This window comes from Scatophagus argus, chromosome 14 (genome assembly GCF_020382885.2).
Source record: "Scatophagus argus isolate fScaArg1 chromosome 14, fScaArg1.pri, whole genome shotgun sequence".
NCBI lineage: Eukaryota > Metazoa > Chordata > Actinopteri > Scatophagidae > Scatophagus > Scatophagus argus.
The window spans coordinates 3,466,273-3,493,066 of record NC_058506.1 but is presented as its reverse complement, the minus strand read 5'-3'; the positions used below and the strand labels follow the sequence as shown (position 1 = coordinate 3,493,066).

General features: G+C 43.1%; 1 protein-coding gene across 1 annotated transcript in view; it reads left to right on the top strand.

Annotated features, from left to right (window-relative positions):
• The first annotated feature begins 13,189 nt into the window (after positions 1–13,189).
• Positions 13,190–26,794, top strand: part of nrip1b (nuclear receptor interacting protein 1b) — a 35,546-nt gene continuing 21,941 nt past the window's right edge. The window contains exon 1 of the mRNA XM_046410030.1: positions 13,190–13,518. The gene's annotated coding sequence lies outside the window, so the exon portion shown is untranslated. The remainder of the gene's footprint in view (positions 13,519–26,794) is intronic.

Below are 26,794 nucleotides of genomic sequence, written 5' to 3'. Positions count from 1 at the left end.
CTAATCTATGACTGAGATCGCTGGTACATTCAGGCAGCACTGTTTCATAAATCCTTACAGATAGAGGCCAAATCTTTTCCTATCCAAACATGTTGAGACACTCAGAAAAAATATACTTGTGAGAACCCATCACTGTCACATTGAATATGCTGTCAGGAACATATGTCTTATACATTGCCTTATTAGGCAAATATTCTACTCACCGCACATTATGGTTGGCTTTGCACACGCTATCAAGGTTTGTTGATCTAGCAGGGCTGAATAAATATATTCATGGGTTTTCGAATGGTTTATTTTATTTTCATAATGCAGCATATCTTTCAGACAGCATGACATCTCCAAGAATCAAAACCCTACTTCTTTACCTCCAAGGCAGATAATATAAACTCACATGCAAAAGGTGCGTGTCATTAATATACGCTACAATGGGTTTGTGTTTGTAATGGCTAAGGGTCTATTAAGGGATAAAGTTATTTCTATCGTCGTGTTTAGCTCAGTCTGCAGGGCAATCATCTGCCAAGGTTCAGCCATAGCAGACTCAGGGGCAGAGTTGAACCTAAGTGAGATGATTCACACAGTTTCCTGTAAGAGTCACTATCTCAACAAAGCTGATAACCTTAGCATGAAACAGCTTGATTTGTCCTAGAAATGCAAGAACACTTACTGTTGAGGCAAGAGCGTCTGCAGTCTGTTCCAAAGGCCGGTGTGGCATTATCAGAAATCCTTTTTTTTTTTTTAACCATTTTGCCACCCAAATGTCAGTAATAATCCCTCACCGGCTGAGAAAGCTGAACACACAGCTGTGGTTAGTACAGTGAGCCAAACTGGAACAGGAAATTGAATGATGGAGTGATGGACGTTTACAATTAACAGTTTGGGTGATCGCTTCACCACTCATTTTTGTTTTCTTTTCAAATAAGCTGGTGGGTTGTTTAAAAACTTCCCCAGTCTGACTAGTTTTTGACAGTTTCGTTCACACAACCCAGCAATTTATTTGGTTACTACTCTACCGTGTCATTACTACTGTGCACAAAAACCACAGACATAAGAGCAATGGTAACAACGGAGCAAGAGCAATAAAATAGATTTACCCTTAATCTATTAAAAAACTATTAAAAAAAAGATTAAGGACTGGTGGAAAAAGAAGTATCAAAGGTCAAAGTATTTGTGGTAGAATGGTATGCATATCACACTATATCCTTGTAGCACCACAGTGTTGTAGTTGGTCATGGTGGAGCTAATTTTAGCTAGCTGTCAGAATAAAATACAATCAAAATACAATATTTACCCCTCAGTACAAGTATAAATAGTACAAAATTGTGTTTAGTAAGTAAACTATTTTTAGTAAATGCACTCAGTTGCTTTCAATAGCAGGGTGCCTTGCCGGGGTGAAACGTGCCTCATGAACTGTAACCTTCCATTAACCGAGCAGTCACTTTGTGTGGAAGGTCACTGTGACACCTTGCCTGCTCACAGGTATCTATGGATCTCCACTGACAGAGTCGCTGAACTCCATAGTGTAAGTAGATAAGATACCTAGGAGAGATGCAAAGTAGTAAACAACAAAGGTTTGCACCACATAAATCAAACACGGGTCAGTTCTGTTTATAAAATTATTGAACATTAAAATTTTATCCTGTGTTAGTGGAATGGCACCTTTGTCTGCCCAGCAGCTAGGGAAGGTCAAACGCAGCAGTGTTATTGGAGCATCATTAGGCAGGGAACCATGTAAAGGCCACTGTCGTAATTAAGACCTGAGACCTGCGCTTAACATTGGCACACTCTGGGTCTGGAGAGTGATAAGTGCTTGATCCTGATCAATAAGATGCACAGCCCCGTTGCCACTTGCAAAATCAATATTGTTTTATTTGCTGTTACAATAGGCTTGTCTGGTTGCAAATTAGGTCTGAGCCGCAGAGTTACTTTGGAAGTGGAGACCTTACCCTAGACTTCTGCCCCAGTTCGCCGTAATGAATAGGCCAATAAGTGTCTGCACTGGTGACCCCTTCAGTCATACACCTGGAGGAGCACTGCTGGAGAGATCCCCAAAGGAGTTTGTCATTATCTTTACATACACAGAGATTCAAACCTGCAAGCAGCATGCACAGATTGACTTTATTTATCCAATATGTTGATCTATTAGTGTTGGTTTAGCACATTGAGGGCATTGCTGGAGCAATATTTGCTAATTATTTAATATTTTTGAAGGTTGAGGTTGAGGTTGAAAAATGTGTCACCTTGTAGAATTAGGACTAACTGCAGCGATTAAGGTCTCTCTAATGTTAATTCCTTCTGACACCAGACAGCCTCAGATATAATGCAGTGCAATGTATCCATTAATCCTCTTCATATGTTCTATAGATACAGAGGTGGGATGAGTTAATCTGGATTTAGCAAACATGAATCCTAGCATTGAGCCTAATTGTCATGATAGAATAAAGATGGGGAAGGGAACAATGATTTATAAGATAGAAATCGGCCAAATTATGGATGGCGTTGGGCAGTTCAGATAATAGAGAAAAGGGTCTAGAATAGAAGGTCATTAATAGACTCAACAAATCTATTCATTCTGCAAAAATGTTCTGTGTCCTTCCTCCAGTCGAATTATAGATCACGCTAATGCTCTGGCAGATTTCACCTCCCATCTTGATTTGCTCTCCACTATCAGCTCCAGCTGACACAAGCTCATATGTGATGATTTCAAAGGAGCCTTGTTTTTGTCTTGATTTTCAGGGAACTCTAATAAATAAGGAAAACTAGCAGGTGTTTGTTTCTGTGGGCACTGGCTGGGGAATATCGCTAAAATTGTGCCAGTGCTCATATTTCATTTGGTTTTGGTAACTGACAAATTTAAAGTTGAACTGAAACACAACACAATGTCTAATACTTGACTCACTGCTGGAGAAAGCTATTCTTACTCTCTTAAAATTTTTATTAAACTATTCCATGAAAAGGACAAACATGAATCAGACTGTAGCTCAGCCTTGACTACAACACCTTTTCCACCACCACCATCACCATCTCTGAACTTCCTTTATTTTCCATTATCACCAGCACTCATACAATCAAATCAATAATGTTGCACTTAAGGCTTGTTCACCTCTTAAAGATTTAAACCCCCCTGCTCTACCCTCACAGACTCCACCAACTTCATTACAGTGCTGTGCAAGAATCTATTTGCCACCCCTGCTGTAATACTTCCCGTCCCTTCACCATAATTCACCTGAGCTTCACCTATGGGGCGCCATTTTGTCTAAGCCAAACGGCAGTGCTAATAAGGCTCCATAGCTCTCTGTGATTATTATCAGTGACAGGCATGGTCAGGGACCAGCAGCTCTCTACTGCCCCTCGTGTACATCAGATGCTGTAACCCACGTGCCCCCATGGCTCTGGCCGATTCACCCTCTTGCCCCTCTGACACACCAATGCACTGCATGGCCTTGTGGAGGGACAGAGGGGGCTGGAGAGGTTGGCTGCTGCTGGTACCCACAGCACCGCCTGCCACAGCCAGGCAGCCAGGCCCTCCATGGCCCTCAGGCTGTTCTGTCTGCTCAGCATCTCCCTTTAACCTTCATCTAGGAAACAATAAAACAAGAACAGAGAGGAGGAGGAGGAGGAGGAGGAGGAGGGGATGAGAGGGTGTGAATTTGTGTGTGTGTGTGTTCGTGCTCAGTATCTGTGTGGGGGGAGATAGAGAGAGATGTTGTGGACATTTGACACATCTCCTTAAGCCAATGTCTACTTTATTATCTTTGGCAGTGCTTATTGGTTGCACTAATCAAGTGGAAGGCAGTAGCGCTGTGTCGGGGGCTAACACACTGCGTGTGACAAATATATTATTAACTGGAGGGAGACGGGCGACCTTGGCCGTGTCACCTGAGGACCCCGCCGGCACTCACTCTGCCAGCAGGAAACGACCTTCATATTAAATCCCCGCAGAGGTCAATAAACTAAATAATTCACAAAGGTTATGTGCTTTGCACTGAAATCTGCTAAAAGAAAAAGAGGTAGAGAGGAAGAGAGTGGAAAAGGGAGGGGAGATGGCAAATCTTTTAACTTGTGAGCGGCTAAACGAGGAATGGTGTCCTTGTCAGAGTGTAGTCTCTTTATCATTGGGGGCGTTTATATGAGTGTGTCAGAGGACGATGTAAATCCTGAATCTCTCTCTATTTCCTCACTGCTGTCACTCTTCAATCGATCCGTCATTCTGTGGCAGTGGAAGTGGTGGTGGGGGTAAGTTGGGGGGACGAGGGGGGTCACTGAGCTCTAATAACACAATAGTCTTTTTTTTAACAGCACACATAGCTGTATTCATAAACATAATCACAACCTGCGGTTGATCAACCCGTTTCGTTAATTATATTTAATGACTTTCTGCTCAACAAATGCCTGTGCAGTAGCACATGTCAGCTCTATATGGCATCAGTGCATGCAATGCATTTCAAAGTGATGGATGCCTTTTGCTTGTGATAGTCCATGCAGGGCTATTCTTGTGGGCAGGAGGAAGACCCAACACAGCTAAAGGTCACGGTTAGAAAAAGAAACGTCTGTCTCTGCATTACTGACAGGCTGGACAAGCGGGAGGGGGGTCACTCACTTAATCTGAGGTACAGTCATTGGTGACAGTTCCCAATTACTGAAAATATGTTTTCAGTTTTTATCGCAAAGAACAAATCTCAACAAATCATTTATTCTATAAATTTCAAGTGCAAATTGATCTGTTTTAAAAGATTCTGGTATCATTTGGTATGTGATACTCAAAGAGAAAATGCAGAGACACATGAATATATCAAACCTGAACTAACATGCTGAGTTTTTGCAGGTCCAATGTTTAAAGCTTAACAACTTTAATCTTGACCAGGATTTGTAACTGTTTCAACATAAATATGCATGTAATTTGTAATTTATGCAACTTATAGGCACAAGTAGGAGGACTAACTAAAACTATAAAAACATTCTGAATGATTGTCATCAACATACCACAGACATATCTGCAGATTATGCTACGCTGAGAAAAGTACATAATGCTCTTTGATAGTGATATCCACCCACCCGTCTCTAGCGGGTTTTATCACCTGCCACAGATGTTTATGTACATTTTTTGTCATGATCAGAGAATTAAACTTTCAATGATTTGTTCATTCCAGTTAACCCCGGGTGATGTGGTAACTTTTCTTGTAAGGTATTCTGTGGGTCTGGCCACAATCTCGGTATTCATCATCTCGGCGGGGGAAAAACACACTCCTGTAGTTGATCATTGGTTTGTGATCTTTCCTTTCACTTTCACACGACCTTCAACAATCGATGAGAAATATTAAGATGGATTGATGGGTTACATTACAGGACAACAAAGTACAATGGAGGGTTCAAGTTATGGCCCTCGTACTTGACTAAATATGCACATGTGCACAAGCACACATGGAGAAACACACACATGCACACTTTCTAACACAACAAGCCACGCTTCTTGCTGTAATTAGACATTGCATAACTGACATCTGGAACTTGCTGACACACTTACAATTTCCAGTGAAAGCAGCAACTCTTGAGGCATCCTATACATGAAGGAATGATGGAGGGGGGGGGGGGCAACCCGCTCACCTGGCAACCTGCTTTGGTTATGCTCTTAAAGCGTCAAACATTTCACAGCTCAAGGATTTTGCAGGGGAAATCTTTAATATACTTGGTAGTATCTGCTGCTGCGTCTTGCTCGTCTGTCTTTGAGGTGTAGCAGCAGATCAGACACATCAGTGCCATCAAGGCTTGTCATGAGGAACAATCACGTCTTGAAATAACACAAACAGCCGTGTTCAAAGACCAGACATGAAAAGATGACATGCATATCAAGAGTTCTGAATGTGTTATTGTGCCTGAGCGTGTGTGTGTGCCACATTAAGAGAGAGGGGTTTGCAGGAAGAGAGAATACGTTTCATATAAGGTGCAGAAATGGATGGATTTTAATGTGAATGCAACTACTGTGGAAGAAAGGCAAAGAGAGAGAGGGAGAGAAGGAGGAAACAGTGAGACAGGCAAGCAGGCGGGGGTGGGGGTGGGGGGTTGGTTGGGGATGAGAAGGATAGACTTTAACTGTCTGAAGGACAAAGCTACTGACCCGCGGATCATTCAGAGGATTGCCTTTCAGTTTCAGAGCAAGGTCAGGCTGCTTATTTTACCTCAGTGTTTTCACTAATCTGTTTTTTGTGTGACACAAACAAACACTGAGGCCGTGTTCACATACACACAGGCGGCACACGCGCACACACATGCAGACACTGAAACTAAGCCTTCCCATACTGCCTTGAAATAATAACAGCGTATGTAGGCTTTGCTATCAATAAACATAAGATGTGCAAGCTTTGTGCCTACATGAGTATCACACTACCTCGGACCTGTCATGAATTTCAATTGCTGTGAGGGGCTGTCACAGACTACACATGTCCATGCTGCATTCTAATGTGTAGGAGACATTTTCGTCGCTGGTGATTTGGCCTTCAAATGGATAAAATACTGTGAGCTTCATGCTTTAATCTATTGTTAGACATCTTGGTCTAATGAGCCAAAACAAGCCTCTGTATTATATTGACAGGTCTTAAGGAGCTGACAGTGGCTGTTGGTTGGCAGCTCATTAGTAGCCACACTACATTTATGTCAACACGTTTACGTTTAATCAGCAGGGGGATGCTGGGAAGCCTTGACTATCCCACGGGACAAGCCAGCATCTGTGGAGGAGATGTAACAGTGGGTGTTGAGCTCCTGGTTGAGCAATCTGTCGTACTACAAAAAAAAAAAAAAAAAAAAAAGCAATGAGGACCGATCGTTGGAGCTAACTTGGTGTTCTAGTGTGGGTTTGAGGGTAGGGTTGCTATGGAGCAGAACAGCCAAAATACTGTTCTGAAAACAGAGTAATCTGCAACCAGTGTGTGCGTGAAGTGTGAGGATGTGTGTATGTGCATACAGAGTGGGTTAAAGTGCCCCAGTGTGTTCCATGCTGATCTGATAATGAGTGAGCAGGGTCAATAGGATGTTAACGGCCCCGTGGGAACGGCTGGTGGTGGTTGGGTGGAGGAAGGACGAGGGCCCAGGGACACTGAGCTGTGTTTTCACTGTCCTCGGTCACCACCATCTGTGTGTGTGTGTGTGTGTGGGCATGTGTGAGAGTGCAGAGTGTGTGCAGCAGGGACAGTAAGGTGCCTCTGTCCCTGATATTTGACTCTTTAGCTCAGCCCCAGCTGTGTTCTCCCAGTAAAGTCTCAGTCAAACAAAGCAGCTCGTCCAGTGCAAAACCAACATCAACACAGCACTGCGGATTAGTCGTCGCTCTGTCTATGGTTTCATTTGTCACACACACATGCTCAACAAATATGCACATTATACAGTGTGTGTCCACATATCACTGAACAATGGTAGAAACTTAGTAATGGCTTCAAACGGAAGCCAGGCTAACAACATTCTGAAGGTGTTTTACAGAAATATAGCAGCATATCACTCATTATGCTTGCCAATGGTCCACACTGAGTGAATGAGTGGGTTATAAGAGCCATAAACCACAAGGTGAAAGAGTAATTGGATCTCCCAAACATAAGTAATAAAACCTCATACAAGAAGACTGCATGTCAGCTTTGTGTCAGTGGGAAAAACTCCTATTACATGTGTAAGCTGAGAGACCAGCACTGATAGCTGAATAGTGAGGATGGCTACATGATCAGGGCTACAGCCTGGCTTCTAATCACTCAGAAAACACCCACCCACACACACACACACACACAAACAAAGAAAGTATCAGTGACGCTTTGAACCAGTGGGTCAATACGGGTGAAAAATATGGGTGCCTTTTATGTCCGACAAGTGGATGAAATAAGAAGAACCATCAGAGCATACAAGGGAAGGGGGCAGAGGAGGTGCACAGAGCACTAAAAAACATTGCATGTTGTGTTGGCAGGCGCTCCAGTCAAATCCCTTGGCAGTTTAGAGATGTTTTTTTTTTTGTTTTTTGCCACTAGGCCCCGCCTTTGCCATCTGATATTCAAATGTAGGGGAAACTGGAGGAGAGCTCCTCCCAGACCACCCGCAGAATCGTCAGGGATTAGTCAAAGAGCACCAACTAGGTCAACAAGATGTAGGGCCAGTGCTTGTACAGGGGGACGTGAGGCAGCTCACCCACACAGGAGTCGACCTAGTCTTGCCTGTGTTCCTATTCACACCCATGAACTCTCTCTCTCTCTGTCTCTCCCACACATGCACACACACACACACACACACACACAAATGCCGTGCTCTCACACAGAAGCAGCCACGCTTATGCAGTGACCTGTTTTCCCATACTTTGACAGCTATCCAAAAACAACTCCAAAATTCCTCTTGATTTTTCTTTTTCAGAGCAAGTGGGTATGGGTTAAGCATTAGATATGAGGACAGGCGTGGGGAGATGTAAACATTCCCACTGCTGTCAGCAGCCTTACAATTGATTCTCGGGCAGAACATTTGCTTTGCTGGGTAAAAGCAAAATGATGAAATGATGAAATGAAGGAGTTTTATTATGTCCTGTTTTGGGGCAAACCAGTTATTGCACCTCTAAACTCAGGTCATGCAGATTATTGAATAGCATCTCTACAGTTTCACAGTTACATCTTAACAAAACAGCTCCAGGCAGGGTGGCCTTGGAGATTCTTTCTTTCTTTCTTTTTTTGAAACCATAGGTGTTTATGTCTATTCTTCTCTGTGCCAGTAATAGACTGAAGAAACTGCTGAATGGGAAAACAGACACCATCCCTATTGTGAGGCCAACATCATGATATCCCTTCGCAGGGTGCAGCTCTGAGTGTGGATCCTTTCAGTCAGATCATTGGCTCTCCAGAGAAACTCAACACGGAGCTGCTGCACTAAATAACACTGACATACCTGGACAGTGACTGGAGTATCAGCTGTCTGAGCGTCAATACCCCAGAAGACATTTCTCAATGTCCCACGATGACCTCAGTCAAATATAATGTTGCTTTCCTTGAGCACTTTTCCTGGCAGCACAAACTTAAATAACTCACCCAGCGTGCTGATTGTGAGTCTGATAAACAAATAATGTGAAGCAAAAGATGGGGGTCATCATAGTAAATCTGTACTTTGGCACACCTTTTCTGACAGAGGCTGCTGTGACTTTCATGTATCTCCTCTATTAGCGCAGAGCTGTGTTATACTGGAATTATCTATCTTGTCTATCAGACACAGTTTCATCCCCCTGACACACTTCAAGGACAAAAGTGGAATATTTACTGAGACGACTGCGATGGCTGTTTAGCATGTCTGCCATAATCCAGTCATAATCACTCTTGTCTGTTTATTTTGAACAGAGGTCATGCATTTTCCTCCTGTCCATAGTTTGTCGCACCAATAAAGACAGTTTCGCTCGTTAATGAATAATCCACTCATCTCAAGGCCACTGTTGAGTCTGTAAAAAGATGTGTTCTGTAAGTTGAAGCACTCCTCTCTTTTACTTTAAAAAGCGAATGCAGATCTCGTTTATTTCTTTTGTTGAATTAAATATGTGGCCTTGGCAGAGTATCACTTAAGCCATAGGTGTAGCAGAACCTTTCCTGCAGCTGTATACGTGAGGAATGTCACAACCATCCCGTATCCTCTCCAGTTCAAAGGGTACAGTGTGGTGTGACTTCCAGCAGGCCCTCCCACTGCAGCTCGCACCTGCCTACTCCCCAAGAGGGCCTTCCTTCACTCCAAGCCTTGGGAGACACGGCGGTTGAAATTGGGGAGTAGAGTTCAAAGGTGGAGGGTTAATGTCTGCTGACACTCCGGCTCCCTCCCTCGGAGACAATCGGGCGTCTGAATCTAAACTCTCCTCTGTTTGCACTGCTGGGCCAAGAGAACGCCGCTGCAGAGCTGACCTTTGCCCACGTATTCATATGTTTTCCATTTTTTCTTTACCTTGAAATATTTAGCGGAGTATAGTAAGGTGTGCATAGAAAACCAATTTTAGAGACGGCTGGGGTCAGATTATTCCTGGATGGAGGAACAAATCAAATCTGCATATTCCATCCAAAGATTTGAATGATAATCTGCCCCGGTAACCGCTCAGTGAACTCATGCCGACACGGAAGGTGAGGCACCAGATGAACTGGCTACATTATGGTGGTCAACATTTGAACAATCGGGTGTACCGTTCTGAAATACGTGTAAATTTAAAACTTTCACCGTACTCTGCACTTGTTTCAAATTCCAGCACCGTTTTACACACTTAATACGACACTGTGTTAACAACATTGTAAAAAGTCAGTCTTGTAAAACAACAAAGTCCATTTTCTAATGACATCCACATGATTGTTAACCTTTCCTCTTATAACGCGACACACTTTTCCCATTTTCTTCCCTTCTTCTGTCACCAGCCGCAGCTCTATCAACACACACAGTATGGGTTACATCTGTAACCAACCTGCTTTTCTGCAGCTCCTTTCAGAATGTGTTAAATCACATACATAAATAAAATCTTGAGCAAATGCTTTCAAAAAGGCCCCAGACGTTTTTGTCAGCCACTCTCTGTCCTGATCGGGTCAAAGGACAGAGTTTGCCGAACCACATTTGTGTGGAAAGCTTCAGGGGCAAAGTTCAGTCTGTTCTGGTTGGGGGAAGGAATGAAAGGGAGGATATTGTATCTCCATCTATGTGGCATTTGAGGTCAGGGTTCAAAGATGAAAGGTCGCTCCAGTTCAGAGGTTACAAGGTGAGATACCATCCAAATTGCTGAGCCAGTCTGCTCATCTGACTTGAGTCTGATGTTAACTGCTGAACACAAAAGTGTTGTCCTGAGCAACACTCGTGGTGCAATCAGACAACAACAATAAATGCAGCAACATCAACTTTTTATGAATAGCACTTTGGCGAGGACTTTGATCAGACTTTTAACTGCTGTTGTACTCAAAATGCAAATTGCAGGTATCACCTATTGTGAGCAACAGCCTTGTAAAAGAAAACTATCCAATTTACCTGACTGACAAGTTGAGTGCCGCCTCTGTTTATACTACTGGCAATGAACTGAATTACTGTTTAAACACCACAGTGGGGTTACAGCAGGTTAGAAGGCACAGTATCCAACTGGCTGAAAGCATGTGGCCAATAACACAGCATGATGTGATAGCAGAGGGGAAGGAGGAGGAGCTAGCCCCCCCCCACTACCCCCCCATCCTGGATTTGAAAGGGGAAACAGAGACAGGGATGGGTAGAAGTAGGTTATGTTGTTGTGTTCTTATTCATGAGAACACTGATGTTCCCCAGGTCCTTAGAGACATTTTGTTCAAGGCCATGTTGAGAAGCCAGGCTGCAGGCCAGTGGACCTGATAGCACAGATTAGCACGAGATGTTAGAATAGAAAGGGGGGGGGGGGGGGGCAAAGTTGCTTGCGTTTTAAGTTTAGGTTTACACAATTATTGCTCAATTGTGAAAACCATGTCTTCACATGGAAGGCTGAAAAACATAAAGTGATGTTTTAAATCATTCAGAAAGTTTCCATATAGGCACATCTGTTGTTTGTGAATGACACCCTGCTTCACACTTTAGTGACACGCTTTCACACCTGGGAGCTGCCTCGGTACCTTGTTCAAGGGCACCTCGATGGCGTTGATGTTGTTCATTTTCTTCACTTGGTCACTATGTGCTGAGGCAGGTAGTAAATCTCCAGTACTGAGGCAGATATATTCTTTTAACTCTCATATTTTGGACCTCACCCAACAAGAGGCCTAATGATTTGTTTGGCAATGCTGACTAAAAGGTTGGTTGGGGCACTTCTTACTTAATTCTTCATTTATCTGAAAGGCCATTTTATTAACCCGCTTTTGTGATGAGGGGAAAGGTCAAGGAATTATTGTATAGTCTCCATTAAGGTTTCTGATTTCAGAATGCTCATTAATTGGTATTTGACTGTTAATTATAAAACAAAATAAGTGGCAATGATGTGCATAGGTGTAATAAATTACATTATGTTTTATGTTAACTCACCAAATGAGAACAATCTGTACTCCAGAAACAGAAAGAGAAGTGGGTTTAGGATGGCCCTGCGTGACATTAAGGTATTTAGGTTGCAGTAAGCTTTAAATTTGAGCAGACACTGACAGTGAGCAGCCTTATCATCATTTCCATTAAGCTTCAACAAAGTTGTGAGACTTGTGAAAGTCACACTGATAAAACAAATGGTCTACAAACAGTGGATCCTACATTTCCCATAAAGCCACTTCTTGCTCTGAATTTCTCTTGCTTGGTACATGCTCACATCTTTCAAACTCCTCGGCCCAGTGTGTGACACTGGTTTTCTGTTTAAAATCTTATTGGAACTGCCCCTCACATTTATGTACACTCTGTGAGTAACATCAGTAGAGCTCGCCTTTAAGTTGTTCAGTAAACCCAAGAAGATTTAAAAGTGACTCTGTGTCCTGCTGATATTTAGACCCATGTATTTGCTCGGCCTCCCTCAAAGCAGAGCAGTTCCTGTCCTCATAGAACGGAGACTGGTTGTAACCTGCAAACATTTACAAAGCAAAAATACATACAGTTATGTAATTTAACTTTTGCGTATGAAAATCCAGCTGACTTAGTATCAATTAATGTATTAAGTTGCTGAGAGTTTCCTTAACTGTTGATCGATTGTATGCGTTAAATATCAACTAATCACACTAATCGCAAGTCATGGGGACTGGATCAATTTCTCGATTAACCGATTACTCATTTGGTCCATAAATTGTTAGGAAATATAAATCACCTTTTCCCAAAGCCCCAGGTGACGTCCTCAAATGATTTGTTTTGTTCCCAACCCAAATATATTCAGTTTACTGTCACAGAAGAGGAGAGACACAAGAAAACATTCACATTGGAGAAAGCGAAATCAGAAAATCTGGACATTCTTACCATAAATATGTTAATTGATTGTAATGAGTATGATTTGTACCAAATACAGTATTCTGCTGCTACTGCAACTCCTACTGTTAATATTACTGACTTAGTTTTCAGAAATTACAATTAAAACCTACTTAAAAAATAAGCTGCGGGTAACGCAAAATTATAAAGCATAACACGTCTGTGAATGCATAGACTTGTAGGTGTGAATTCCTCTTCTTCTTTTTCTTATTAACAGTGGGAGTGTGTGCAGTGCTGAGTGTTCCTTTAAGGGTGGTGTCAGCGGCAGGCGGAGTAGGAGGAGTGTGGCTGTCTCCGTTCACTTCTCCACAGCGAGGGCACAGGGAGAATAAACAATCCCCTCAGACTACACGCCACGCTCCTCAGCTCGCTTTCAGTCGCAGCGCTGAAAAAAAGCAACAACAACAACAACAAAAAACAACAACAGCAAAAAGAAAAAAAAAACGAGGCTTGTTGTCGGGATTTAAATTTTGATTTTTAAAGCCTGCCTCGCTATCTCCGTTTTCCCACCCAGAGTGTCACGGCAGATGCGACCGTTTTCATTGGATTTGCCTCCTCCTGTCGAATAATAACGATGCGCCTCTCCGGCTGACTGTGGGGTGGACAACGCAGGTAGGGGATCTGCGTGTTACAGATCAACGCTCTGTCATATCTGGACAATTATTATTACCGCTGGGGGTGGAAAAATACACGGGTGCGCATAGGGGACGCGGTGTCGAGGATTTTAGCAGATTATTGTGTGTGTATGTTTTTTTTCTTTGGTTTCTCTTTTCGATATGAAGGGCTGTTTGTGTGTCGTAAGGCGATCAGAGGCGCATATGGATGTAGCGCTGAAAACGCTGCATAAAGAAGTGGAGAATGAGAATAGACCTGGCTGTGCGCGGTGCCATAGGCTTCTCTACTAGCCGTCAAAGTCCCTTAGTAATAAAGGCCACGGTCTTGCCTGAAATATAGCCAGCAAATAGGGCCTACAGTAGAGGTGCCTATCTGTGTAAAATGAGCTGAAATGATCCTCGTACACGGACCGAGCGCAGCTAAATCAAATGAAACCGCACTGCTAAATTTCTAAATGCATTTTAGCCTACTGTCACGGACTGACCATATGACTCCTGAATGAATAATGTCACCCCAGCGGCCCATTTAATAATAAGACACTGCGTAGAGATGTCCACGGAAAAGGAGTTGCAATGTAACGTTAGTACAGTTAATGTGGTTCATCACATTGGGTCAAAACAGTAGACAGCCTCCTATTTTGTAGTCGTTTTAGCACCACCAATGGGAAACACTTCACATTTGCATTATTCTGTACGTTAATTACTACTGGTAAGTCCTACTCCTTAAAAAAATCTTGAAGGGTTTCCTCCAAAAGGACCTGGGTGTAGTTATGTTTCACACGAGTAGTAAATAGGATTTCTGAGGTGTTAAAATACAGCTTTGTCCTGAATGCATTAGGCTGCTTAATGAGAAATCTCCTTGGTTGCCCACACTCATACTTCACAGTGAGATTCATTTTTGGGGTTGAAATTGGTTGTGACAGAGTCTTGAATTTGTCTTACATATATCTGTATGCTACGTGTAGTGTCATTTTCTGTTTTACATTGCAATGCCCCTCAGGGGAAGTCAACCAACCCCTGAGCATGTACAGTAAATACAGTACAGGCTGAGGTTGCTAAAATGTTACAAAGCGTTATCTCGCTATCTGTTGTTACAACAGTTCTATATTACATTCAGAATATAAGCAAAAGTTGGCTTTTTAATGAGCAGCCATGATCTGGAATCTGGAATTGGTTTATGATCCCCAGTAATTGTTATTTTGTTTTGTCTTGTTACTCCACATCCTAAAAAAAGTCAGCTTGTCTATAGCCACTGGCTGGTCTATTTGAAATGATAGTTCAGTCTGCGGACAAAAATGCAGTTGGTTGAAGTTGGTCTGTTGCTGCCTGTCACATCACTGTGTCGTCATGTCAGATATGTTTTGATAGAGTTCAAAGGCTTGGATGTTTTTCAGTAACTGCCAGGGAGGCTTTTTGAATGGCCTTAGCGTAGGTGTTCCTTTTCCTGAATGTCCTATTGCTTCATTGGACTTTGGATCAGTGTGGAGGCAAAAGGTCGGGGCATGAAGTTTGCTGCAAGTTACTGGGCAGAGTACATCCTCACTTCGCATGCTCTAAAAGGGCAATTTACAAAGCTTCCCAAACAGCAACCTGTTGGGATGTTGTAATATGACTGTCAGAATTAAAACAGTGTGCTCAAGGTAACAAATAACCACTGTAACACAGACAATCTAAAGTAGTGTGAAGAAAAGTCAAACTTCTTTAAAGCCCTCTAAATACTGTGTGTGTCTGGGGGTCTGCCTTTTAGCCTTTCTTTTGTTGAGCGTTTAAGCTGCTTAATTATTTGACCTGAACTTACACAAGATGTTCAAGGTAGTTCAGCTTGTCCTCTTTTGCCACAGATAACTAAAACCTGCAAATTTAGAGCCCATGTTTAAAGTTGCAGAAGTACATCTGTTTGGTCTGAGCAGCATGCTCTAAAGGCTCCTATCTACTGGATGTAGCTTGACTTGACTGCGCCGTCAGCCGTTGTCCAGGGAGCTGCTGTTGAGTGATGTGCAGTCGCCTGCAACAGAACCAGAGGACATTCAAATAGCCACATGCAAATGGTGTCGGGGCTGTTGAACAGTCACAAGACTGGACTCTGGACTGCACTCTCTTATCCATTGGCTGCCTTTCATGACAGCAAATCTTATCTGTCATCAAAACACCACTGCTGCTGTATGAAAGTGGCATGTTGTGACGTGTGTGTGTGTGTGTGCTTATGCAGGTGTGTTCTGAATATTTTTTTTTTTTGCTTGTGTTTTTTTAGGTGATGTATTTTATACACACGCACGCAAACAGAATCACACTGCTTGCTGCGAGTCAGTGGCTTTTCAGTCTTCTGTAAATAATTAGATGTAATAGGGTGATGATACAGATCCAGCAGTACCTGCCCAGGAGCTTCTCCCTACTAACAGCCTCTCTAACCGCTACCACTGTGCCGACTCAAACCCCGCTGTTTGTAAATCTGTCAGTCACAAAACATGAGATGCGGGGCAGACAAAATTGAGGGCGGCGTCCCGGCTTTTTGATAACTGAGATAGTCGGCGAAAAAACAAACTAATGTGCAATCTACCAGAATGAGTGTCATGCATTTACTGCAGAGTTTTTGATTTATTATAGACCTGGGAGCTGCCCAGCACTTGTGTTGTTGGCCACCGAACATTGTTCAAGGGCACTTTGACGGTGGATGTTGAGGAAGAGAAGTGCATTTCTCATCTACTTACAAGCCTGTACTTTGTCAGCCCACTGAGGATTCAAACCTGAGACCTGTGGGCCACAAGCTCATTTCTCTAATTGTTTGGGCACTATAATATTTGTGTGGAACATGCATTAAGCCAAATACCATTATTGTTCTCATTACTACTTTTTTTTTATTATTATTATTCAGTAGACACTCACTAATAACTGCTGTTATTGGGCAGTGATTTACACCATAACAGTCGTGCTGTAAATTTATTGTTTGGACTAAGACATTTATCTCAAATTGGTGAGACGAAAACACAAGACTGGTCAGTGTTGGCCAAAATGTTTATATTGATCAGTGTTCAGTATCTTATTCTAAAGTGGATGTTAACACTCCTTAGTATCTTGACTCTTCTCTGTGCCTCCTCCTCCTCCTCCTCCTCATCCACACCTCTTATCTCTCACTGGATTTCAGACACACACACACAAGTATTGTAGACACTACAGCACCATAATACACAAGTCTTGATACCACAACAGTGCCAAATTGCGTAAAACTGGAATAGAAAATGTCTTGAAATGGATATGACGAAGACAAAAATGTTAAGGCTTGAGTGATTAAAGTGTAAACATACCCAGATCGATTCCAACAAAATGGGATGAATATTCAACAGAGACATTAATAAAACTAGTAGTGGAGCTCATCTCCTCTAAGCTGATTTGAAATTAGTTAGGGACATACATTAAACAGCATTTGCCACTAGAATACCCAAAGAATGAGGCTGCATCAGAAAAACAAGGCACAAAACTCCTGAAGTCAATTTTGCTTTCTGAAATAAGATCATTGTGTGGGCAGGTTTAGAGTATTCCCACTGCGTGTTGCTTAGAAGATAGGGTTTAGTAAAGGCTTTCAGTTGTATAGCAGCACTATCTCATTCAGAGAAAATCACTCCGGCTCCTGTTGGTGCTTCTGTCATGAACAGAAGGCAACCAAAGTCAATGGGGCTCATTTTGATGACAAGGCAGGAACTGCTAAATGCGTCTTTACAGCCATCGCTCCTGGATGCAGGCTGGAATGACGAAATGCAAGGAAGAAAGATGGACGCCTCCGCTGCAACCCCGGAGAGCTGCACCAGCCAGAACTCATCTGTTGAATGACTCCCCCCTCTCACCCCCCCACCCTCACCTCCAACTCTCCACCCTTCTGCCTCCGCATTTCACCTTGGCCTTGGTGCAATGACAGGCGCCTCAATTATCTCCACCGATTGATCGCTGCTGATTGCAATTGCTGTGAATTATTTAGACTTTGCTGAAATTGCTCACTAAAGGGGATGGAGACCAAAAGAGAAAAAATATTGTACCCATGTGAAGTGTCAGCCCATTTTAAAAACAACAGCTGTGGAAGCCTAACTTTGCTGATCGATGAAGCAGAGCACAGAATCAGCATCAAGTTACCTTGTATTGTGGTAACAGAGCTACCAGCTCAACACCAAATCGCCAGTGTCCCTCTCCTCTGATACGTTAAGTAAAGGCTGAGGAGAGCGCGGAGCAGCAGACCTCCTGGGTGATGTGAGAGGAGCTGACTCTTTCCCTGGCGAGGCTGGTGTGGTCATAGCAGAACTGACTCCCTCCCTCCCTTGCTCCTTCTCCTGCGCTCTCTCTGCCGCTCTTGCTCCTGTAGCAGAGCTGCTGCCCTGGGGCTGTATAGGTGCAGTAGGAAGGTTTCTCTACCATTGTGGCAAGTGTACTGCCAGGATGCTGCAGTCAAATGGGGGTGGGGGGGGGTCTCTTGCTTTGCCACAAGCAGGCCAATGTCACAGGCCTAACAGAGTGGGCGGGATGCAAGGGAAATGAGGACAGACGCTCAAAGATGGTAGGAATACCCAGCTTGTGTGTACATGTGATGTCTGTGATGTGCACACAGTGTCTGTGTATGTCTTTTTTTCTTTAAACAAAGGAATAGAGTAAAGATGACAGATTCTTGTCTACATTTTTGTACCTTTTTTTCCAATTGTTCAGCTACAGCAGTCAAGAGAATGCACATAGTTAAGTCTGTGATAATACAGTTATTTATCCCAAGGATAGCACACACGGATTCAAATGAGCTTGCGTCATGCTTCACTCAAACCAAACAGCTTCTGACAGACGTCAGACAAGGCTACTGCACCTTGTGTACTAAATGCTGTGTTGCCTTCAAATGTATTATAGCATATGTCCCTGGCATGGACAAAGAAGCCTAAGGGATGAAGGCTAGAACAACGGGTTACAAAGTCCAGAGACCAGAGAGGTGGGCTGTTACTCAACTGTCTTATTTTAACCAGGTTATGTGGCAGGAGTGCAGGGGAGAAGCTTGGGCTAAGTGAAAATGCCACTCATTCCTGAAGAGTCCCTGGCCTCGTCAAGGTTAGTGGCTTGTCTTTGTAAGTTGAGGGATTGATGCATGAGCCTGTCTGGCGCTGAATTCAAAGTCCAAAGCTGTCACAGGCAGTAGCTCTCCCCCAGCTCCCTCTCTCCCTCCCTCCCTCCCTCTTTGCAGGCTATCACAGGGCCCCGTCCTTCCCAACTTCTTAGCAGCCTGTCCTTTTGGGAACCTTGAGCAGCCCAGGCAAGGACACAGCGTCTGGTGCAGTAAGACTGTGCAGAGGGGGAGGCTTTACGTAACGTTCTGCTTTAAACATGGGTGTATGACTTCCCTGACACAGAGCAGTGCGGTGCAGAACTGCACAGCTCACAGCACATGTCCCTTTGCGCCCCCCTGGACAAGGAGGGGGCAGAGAGATCCCAGCAACTTAATTATATCTTTCTCTTTTAAAAGCTTTCGTTTGAAATTAAATTTTCCCAGGCAATTAACTAAAGAGGAGTTTTCAGAATTTATGAATGAATGATGGATATATTGCACAGGACGACAGGGGAAGGAGGAGGGGGGCAGAGGGAGCGGAGGATGCATATGCAGCATATGCAGTTAGGTTGTGTCTCTGAGATTTATTTCCATTGCGAAACAAGTGAAGTTCGGGGAAATTCAGGCGTCATTAGACTTTGTACCTGCATGCTGCTCTTTTATACCACCAGTGCTACAACACTTCAGAGTTCATAGTGCACATTCAACTGTCAATATTTGGGTTATTTTCAGTACAAGCTTGTGAATACTCACATACTTTCACGTTGCTTGGCTTCTCAGGATGGCTGGAAAATGCAAGAGCTGGGGTTTCCCCCGTCCTCATTCATTCAGATCTCATAGAAGTTGGATATAACTTGCTGAATGATGTTACGTGCTGCAAACCCCAGATCCTCTTTTGGCTTCAGCTGTAATTGTGTAACTTTTTGGCTTCTACTGATGAGCTGAATTGTTGCTGGGCAACAAGCGACCTGTGCGGGTGGCCGTGGAGAGCCTGAGCTATGTGAGCTCAGATGGATCTGCAGCACATTATCCAGGTTCCCAAATCCTGAATCCCCCTGAAATACCTTATTTTTTGCATATTATTCCAAGTGGAAGAGTTCCTCTAAATTTAGTTCCTCATTCCTCTAAAATTATATTGCATTAGAGTCCTTCTTTTAAGATGCATAACAACCAGCCTTGTAATGGCTCTGGCATTACAGATTCCTTTCGCTCCATTTTAAAATTGTCATTGAATATATAAATGGCTCATTGCACTTTGAATAAACATTTTTTAACATATCTTAATTAAAAAATGAGTGTACTCCCACACCACAAGGTAAGGAGTAAGGACATTTGGCATGACCCCAGCCCCCCTCTTTCACTGTGGTCTCTTGAATTTCTGAAACATGCTGTGCTTTTGTGAATCTGCAGCCCACTTTTAAATCCATTAGTGAGGTGGTGTTATTTAGTGTGTCCTCACTGGAGCTGGGTAAACAGACTGAAAGACTGTGCTTCAGACATGCAGCTTTCTCATAACTGTGTTAGAAGGTGCACAGTAGTAGAGAGGCCATTTGAGAGGAGATGGAGAGCACTGGGCTGATGACTCGAGGCAGCCATATGACCTATTACTTTGGAAAAATGGACTGGTGACCAGAAGATTGCTGGCTCATACTCTCCTCACCCTCTGCCCTTGAGCAAAGGCAATTAACCTGGATTCCTCCAGTAAATATCCAGCTGTAGAAATGAAAGGAGATGTGCAAGAGTGATAATCGTGTAAGTGACTTTGAATAAAAGTGTCCACTAAGCAGGAAGATTAATACAGCTAATAGAATCATAGCTTGTGTTTTCAAGTTATCAAGGACCCAGGACTGCTGAACATGTAGAGTAGTGCATAGTCACCCCTCCTCCCTTTCGTCTGTCTTTATGCTTGCTTTCTGACAAACAAATGCACATTCACAGACTTCTCTCTTTTCCTGTGGCTTTAACCAAACCAGAGCTCGAGCATGACCTTGACCTGATTGCTATGGGACTTTTTAAGTAACTCTCCAGAAGGAGATCCAATCATGTGACACCCTTCACCCAGCCTCACCCACTATCCTCTCTCCTGACCTTGTATGTCTATGAGGATGAGGGGGTGGAGACACCAACCATGCACGTGTATGGAGCTGCAGGGGCTGTCATTCAATTGGGTAATCACCCCAAGGTGAAGCGGGGTCAAGGTCGTGTCAGATAGAGCACTGAGGCTCCAGCTAATCCTGCCCCTATCTGAATATGGTTTCCTCCCTGTTTGTCTGTGGTGACGAACTGAGCAGGTTTAGTCATCCTCTCCATTCTTAATCACTGATACCAGCATATGTCAGGGAAAGGTTGTTTCATGTCCAGAGTGATTCATGTCCAGAGTGAGCTGGCTGCTAGGATTTGTGTTATTGCAGTTGCCTTCACTTGCTCCCCTACAGCTGCCCCGCTGTTTAAACCACGCTGGCTCACTGTCTCGCTTTAGAGCATGCTACTGTCTCTGCTTCAGAGTATTTTTATGCTAGTATGTTAACATTTCTGCCCCCTGGATATGTTTACCATATGGCTGGGTAAATCAGGATCCCAGCCCACTTTGTTAAAACATGCAATAATAAGCTCTAGCCAAGTGTCAGTCTTTCTACATATGATTTGATCATTTTTCACAGCTTGAGAATCTTGTGCTCTGCTTTGTCTTTAATCTGTAGCTGTAGAACTGGATATTCAGATGGAGGCATTGTGTCCCCCCAACTTTGTATGCTAGTTGGAGCCTATAGTGATGCTGTGTATTCATAAATTTGCCCAGTGTTATAACTATATTTGGCATTTGGAATGGCACCCTACACCTTAAACTCTTGCACTTTAACCCCATTTTAGAATAAGAAATATTCATCTCTTTGTCATTTCAGGTGTTGTGGAAAATGAACAGGGTAGTGACTCTTACCATCATAATGTACCATCAAAACATCAAATACATTGCAGTGTACTATAAAAATAAGAAATGGAATTGAATTCAGTAGAATTCAGCAAAAGCAAGTTGACATTTTGCCTTGTGATGAAAAACAGACCTTAATGTCATCAGTGCAACTACTGTAAATTCAAAGCTTGAGATAGTAAGAAACTTATAGCTAGATAAGAATAGATAGAAATAGACAGAAATGTACTCTTTCTTTATTTTCTGTGGTGTGTCATTAATAATAATAATATAATAATTAAGTGTCATTAATTCTCAAATGCCGTGCTTCTCAGCTCACTGTAGTGTTATTAGAAAACAGACTGAGACACGCCAGCTTTGATACAACTAACTGATCATGTGCTGGACAGAGTAAGCACATCCTGACATGGCAACAGTACAACCATTTGTCATGTCAGGATGGAGAGGCTTTAGTAGGGGAGATAAGTGATCCAGATGAGCAGATGAGCATATCTTCTGTATCTGTTACATATAAACAACTCTTGGAGCTTTTTTGACTTGAGTGTCTTAACTTAATCAGTTTTGTGCGACAAATATTCAAATTTAAATTCAGCACTTGTTTTATTTTCACCTCAGATGGTCCCAGTGGGAATCATACTCCAAATCCTTGTATTGATAATACTGTGCTCTCTCTTGTGCCTCCAGTGCTTTATAAGCTTCCTTGATTATGTGCAGAGAGTTGTCTCATTAGACACAACTAAAATAAAGGTGATCCCCTGCTAAGATTTGACATTTAAAATCAGACATCAGTTGCTGCCTGCCTGGATACACCTTTAGTTCACACAAACAAAGGAACTGAGAGGAACCTGTAGCTTGTATGTACTGGATGTTGACTTTCAGCCTCGGTCCATCGGAGGAGCTCCTCTTGTGTAACTGTATTATGTCCAAAGAGCAACACAACACAAGTGTCACTAACTCATATGTCATTTCAAGGTAAGCCTTGTTTGGGTTTTAAAAGGTAATGGAAGCTAGGGTAAAGCTTGTAAAGCTTATATAACACAAGATTTTTTTTGTACGCACACACACACACCCACATGCTCTCTCTCTCTCACACACACACACACACACACACACACACACACACACACACACAGACACACACACACGCACCTAGGGTTAGCACAGAGGAGCTGTGTGCTTGTGTAACTGTGTTTACACGTCTGGGGCTAGCGCTGGCACAAGAGCTAGACGAATGTGGTTTATCCAGGGCCTCTTTCTCTCTAAGCCACCTTCCCTTCCATTCAATGTTGACCTTGGTGCTTATGAGGAGGCAGGGCTTGACCTACATTCACCCCCTTAACTGGAACTAGAACCTCCACCAACCCCCGCCGAATAAAGAGACCTGACACCCTGTACTACTCGCTCCAACAGCCATTTTCTCTCTGTCTCTGGACCTATTTGTTGCACTTAACACATAAAAGTAAGATACAGCAGAGCTCCATCGTTTTTGCAGCTTGTCTGGCAGCAGAGAAAAGTGGAGCAGCAGGCTTCATGAATCGTCTCTGAGGCACCAACATGTCTGTGTGCACTAGGTCACCATTAGCACGCAGGGGCTTAGCACCGGGCTGGTGAGAGTTTAGCAGCAGGTCAACCCTCCTCTGGTTTTTAAAGTGGAGTGTCAAACTGTGGCTGATGCAAATGAGTACACACGCAAACACATGTAGTCGCTAGCATCTGGTGGGACTAATGTTCTTGCATGGACAAACTGTGTGACACTGGGGCGCTAACATAATGCACGCTAATGTTCAGAGAGCTATTTTACAGTCCATTTTTAAGAGTTTTGTGTAACCAAATTTTTGAAATTTGCATACAAAGTCATGCTGTGGTTTCAGAAGGGCTAAGATGTGTAAAATCACTGCATTGTCACAAGTAGCCTTGCTTGTCAATGTGTTATTGCAGGGATATTTCTCAAATTTGTCTTCCATCCCAGAATGTATACAACAACCAACTAAATGCCAGAGCAAAAGCTACAAACACACACTGCATCAGACATAACCAAAAATAAGCAGCAGTGCAATCAGTTTAATTGCTCACTTTTACATTTAGAGCTTAGTCTACACGGGTATGAAGGAATTAAAGTGTAAAAGAAGAGGTCGCACAATATAGCTGAAGTTGTATTGTTCAGTTTCATCTCTTCGGAAGAAGAAGGTTTTTAAAAGGTAATAATTAAATGTCAGTCTCACTGCTACAAATATAGCTCTTGAATAGAGGCTAAACAAAGGTTGCTAAGCGACACCAAGGCGATGAGTGATGAGTGATAATTTTTTTGTTGGAGCATTAATATTTAAATGAGCAGTCAAAGGTGTGTGTTGATTAGCTTTATCACAGTGGCTTCAAACAGGAATCCAGCTCTGATACAAAGGGCGTCTCAGAACAAACTATCTGTTTTTATTAATGAAACGCTCAGCTGTTGTCTGAGGGACGTGTCTGTCGAGGAGAGCCATGGTTAATGTATGGAGGGACTACAAAAGCAACGCATGAGTGAGCACAGCTTAATGAGGGAAAGGTTTGCATGAGAGCGCCGTGCGTGATCTGAGATATATCATGAGCTGTCCTAACTCCACACACAGGCATTCGAGGGGGGGCAGTGTCATGCTACCAGGCATTAGGGCAGCTTCCAGCTCACTCACTCTATAATATCTCTCCAAGCCAAGAAAGGCTCGTAATTTTTCTGGCTGGATGACATGTCATACCTTCATGGGTGTTAAATGACTGCAAAAAGCAGAGTGTACGCCTGTGTTTAAATAAGGCAGAGGATCCTATTTAGCATTCTGAGTAAAACATGAGATAATGGCCACCTCGAAGAGGAGATGTAGAAATTAAGAGGTGGGATAGACTGTTCAGGTAGAGGGTGTTTGACATCGGGAGCAGTTGTTGTATCAATGTGCGGGAGGGGTTTTGCCAAACATACAGCAGGCCAGCTGTTGAGGCTGCAGGAACCCAAAACCAAAATGCAGGGATTCATCACAGAGAAGCATTGGAGTCGGTCATTTTAGACTTCTTTTCTTCCTTTGTTTCCCCTCTCTCTCTCTCCCTTGTACTGTCTCCCTTGATCATGCTCTGCAGAACTCTTTGCACGATCTTAGGGAGGGAAGAAAAAAAAAGAAGAAAAGTGGGTCAGGGCGACCTATTTTTTTTCCCACAGTTCACGGAGGCAGAGGGTGGCGGTGTTATCGTCAGTTAGACGAGGAGCAGGGCCTGATGGGGAGGCAGGGCCTTGTCGCGAGACGCAGCCACTCAGAACTGGGTCAGCAGCAGAGGCTACGTCTTGTAAACGGCTTGTCATACCGGGGAGAAAAGCTGCAAATGAACCATAGATTATACGCCCCAAGCTGAGCGCTGAGGTCTCTCCTCACTTCCCAGCCCCACACTTCAAAAAAACAAAAAAACAAAAGACAGGCACATATAAGCATTACAGTAGCACAGGAGTATTTGAAGCACTGCCACCTCCTCTAAGTTCCTCTCTACCGCTCTTAGTCTCCAGTAATAGCGTTTGATTACTGCAGTCAGACCTGACAAGCTCAAAGCCCGAGCCACACACGCTTTTATGTGAGGGATCTTTTCACGTTTCTCTTTCTCTGACACACGGGTTGCTGTTTTCTAAATATAGGCTGCTTTCTCCCAGATTTGCTTGACTTTATTCAGGTCAGGTTATTTACTGTACCAAGTTCAACTGTGGTTTAGAAATGAGCAAAACAGATGCTTATTCAGCTGCAGTGACCTCTTTGCATATCATCTGTGCCAAAGCCAGACATGTGAATAGATAATTTGCTTACATGAGCCCTCATGAGATATTTTTCTGACAAAAATAAAAAAAATTAACTCATCCCGGAAAACTTTTAAAAGGAGCCCCAGAAACTTTTTTGCTAATAACTTAATCATTTTCAACATTTGCAGCTTCTTAAATGTCAGGATTTGCTGCTTTGGGTTTTGGACTGTTTGTCTGACAAAAGAAGCAATCTGAAAATGTTATTTTAGGCTCTGGGAAATTGTAATGAGAATTTAATTTTTTTTTAAAACAAAATTATTAATTGATTTAATGTGAAGATAATTGGTAGAATTGTTAGTCAATATTGAAAATTACGGTTAGTTTCAGCACTTAACCGGACTGAGCATTGATTTTATGTTAGAATGAGACTTCATGATAGGTCAGTTTTAGCCATGGAGTTTTTGGCAAGTACCCCTCAACCATCAGGACAGAACTATCCATAGTCAACATATATTTTTGATATTGGTTCCAAATGGGTCTGTGCCATGGGTCGTTGTTCCATATCCTTTGTGTCTTTCTCGATAAAGTGGGCCAAACACTGAGTTTGATCTCCTTCCGACAAATAATTGCTGTGGTTGTTGTATTGAGCGAAGAACTTAGAACTGAAAATTAGGGCTTATTCTTGCATTGGGGTTCACTTATGGAGCAATGCAATTTTCAGGCAATAGAGCTCACTCATATTACACTATGTGGAACAAATCTGCCTGTAATGAATCTCCCAGGACTGTGGTGTCTACGCAAAAGAGCCTGCTTTTTGGCTCTTCTAGGGGAGAGATCTATAGTGGACCTTTTAATATTTCAACACCCCCATCTCCCTGATATGAAAACTAGATTTTTGTTTTTGATGGGAGGAATTTCTTAACAAATACACACAAGGTTCATTTGAATTTGAAACCCCCCCTGTATCAGTCCCAACTAATGTTAATCATATTGGTTTCGCTCTGTGTAAAAACAGACTTATTAGCTAAGGTGTCACACTAACAAACATAACATAATATCCCGAGGTGGGGCTAAACATGGCGGGGGATCAGATTAGCAGCAAGACTCCGGTTAGTACACACACCCGGCTCTCCTCAGTGCCACAGTTCCCGAGCCCTGCCACTGCTGGGCAGCAGACCTGTCTAATGTTATTCTTAGCCCCAGAACTTCATGTCTCTGTGCGAAAGCCCCTTAACGCTAATTGAGGAGACTGCTCATGGCTCACGTCGTTCAACAACAGCCTCTGAGGGGGTGTATGCGTGTCACCGTCTGTCTTTCCACGTGTGAAGGTGAGGCATGCTGAGCAGTAAACCAGTCAGAACCAGTACTTGGCCTCTACAGCTAGTGTTATGGGGTTTGTTTGTTTTTTTTGTGATCGGAGCCACAACAGTGCCTTTAGCAGATGGTTTCCAGCAGGCCTGCGTATGACATGTGATAACATTACAGTTTTGAAAGGTCAGGCATGAAGAGAACCAGTAGGAGGGTTAGGCCAGTCT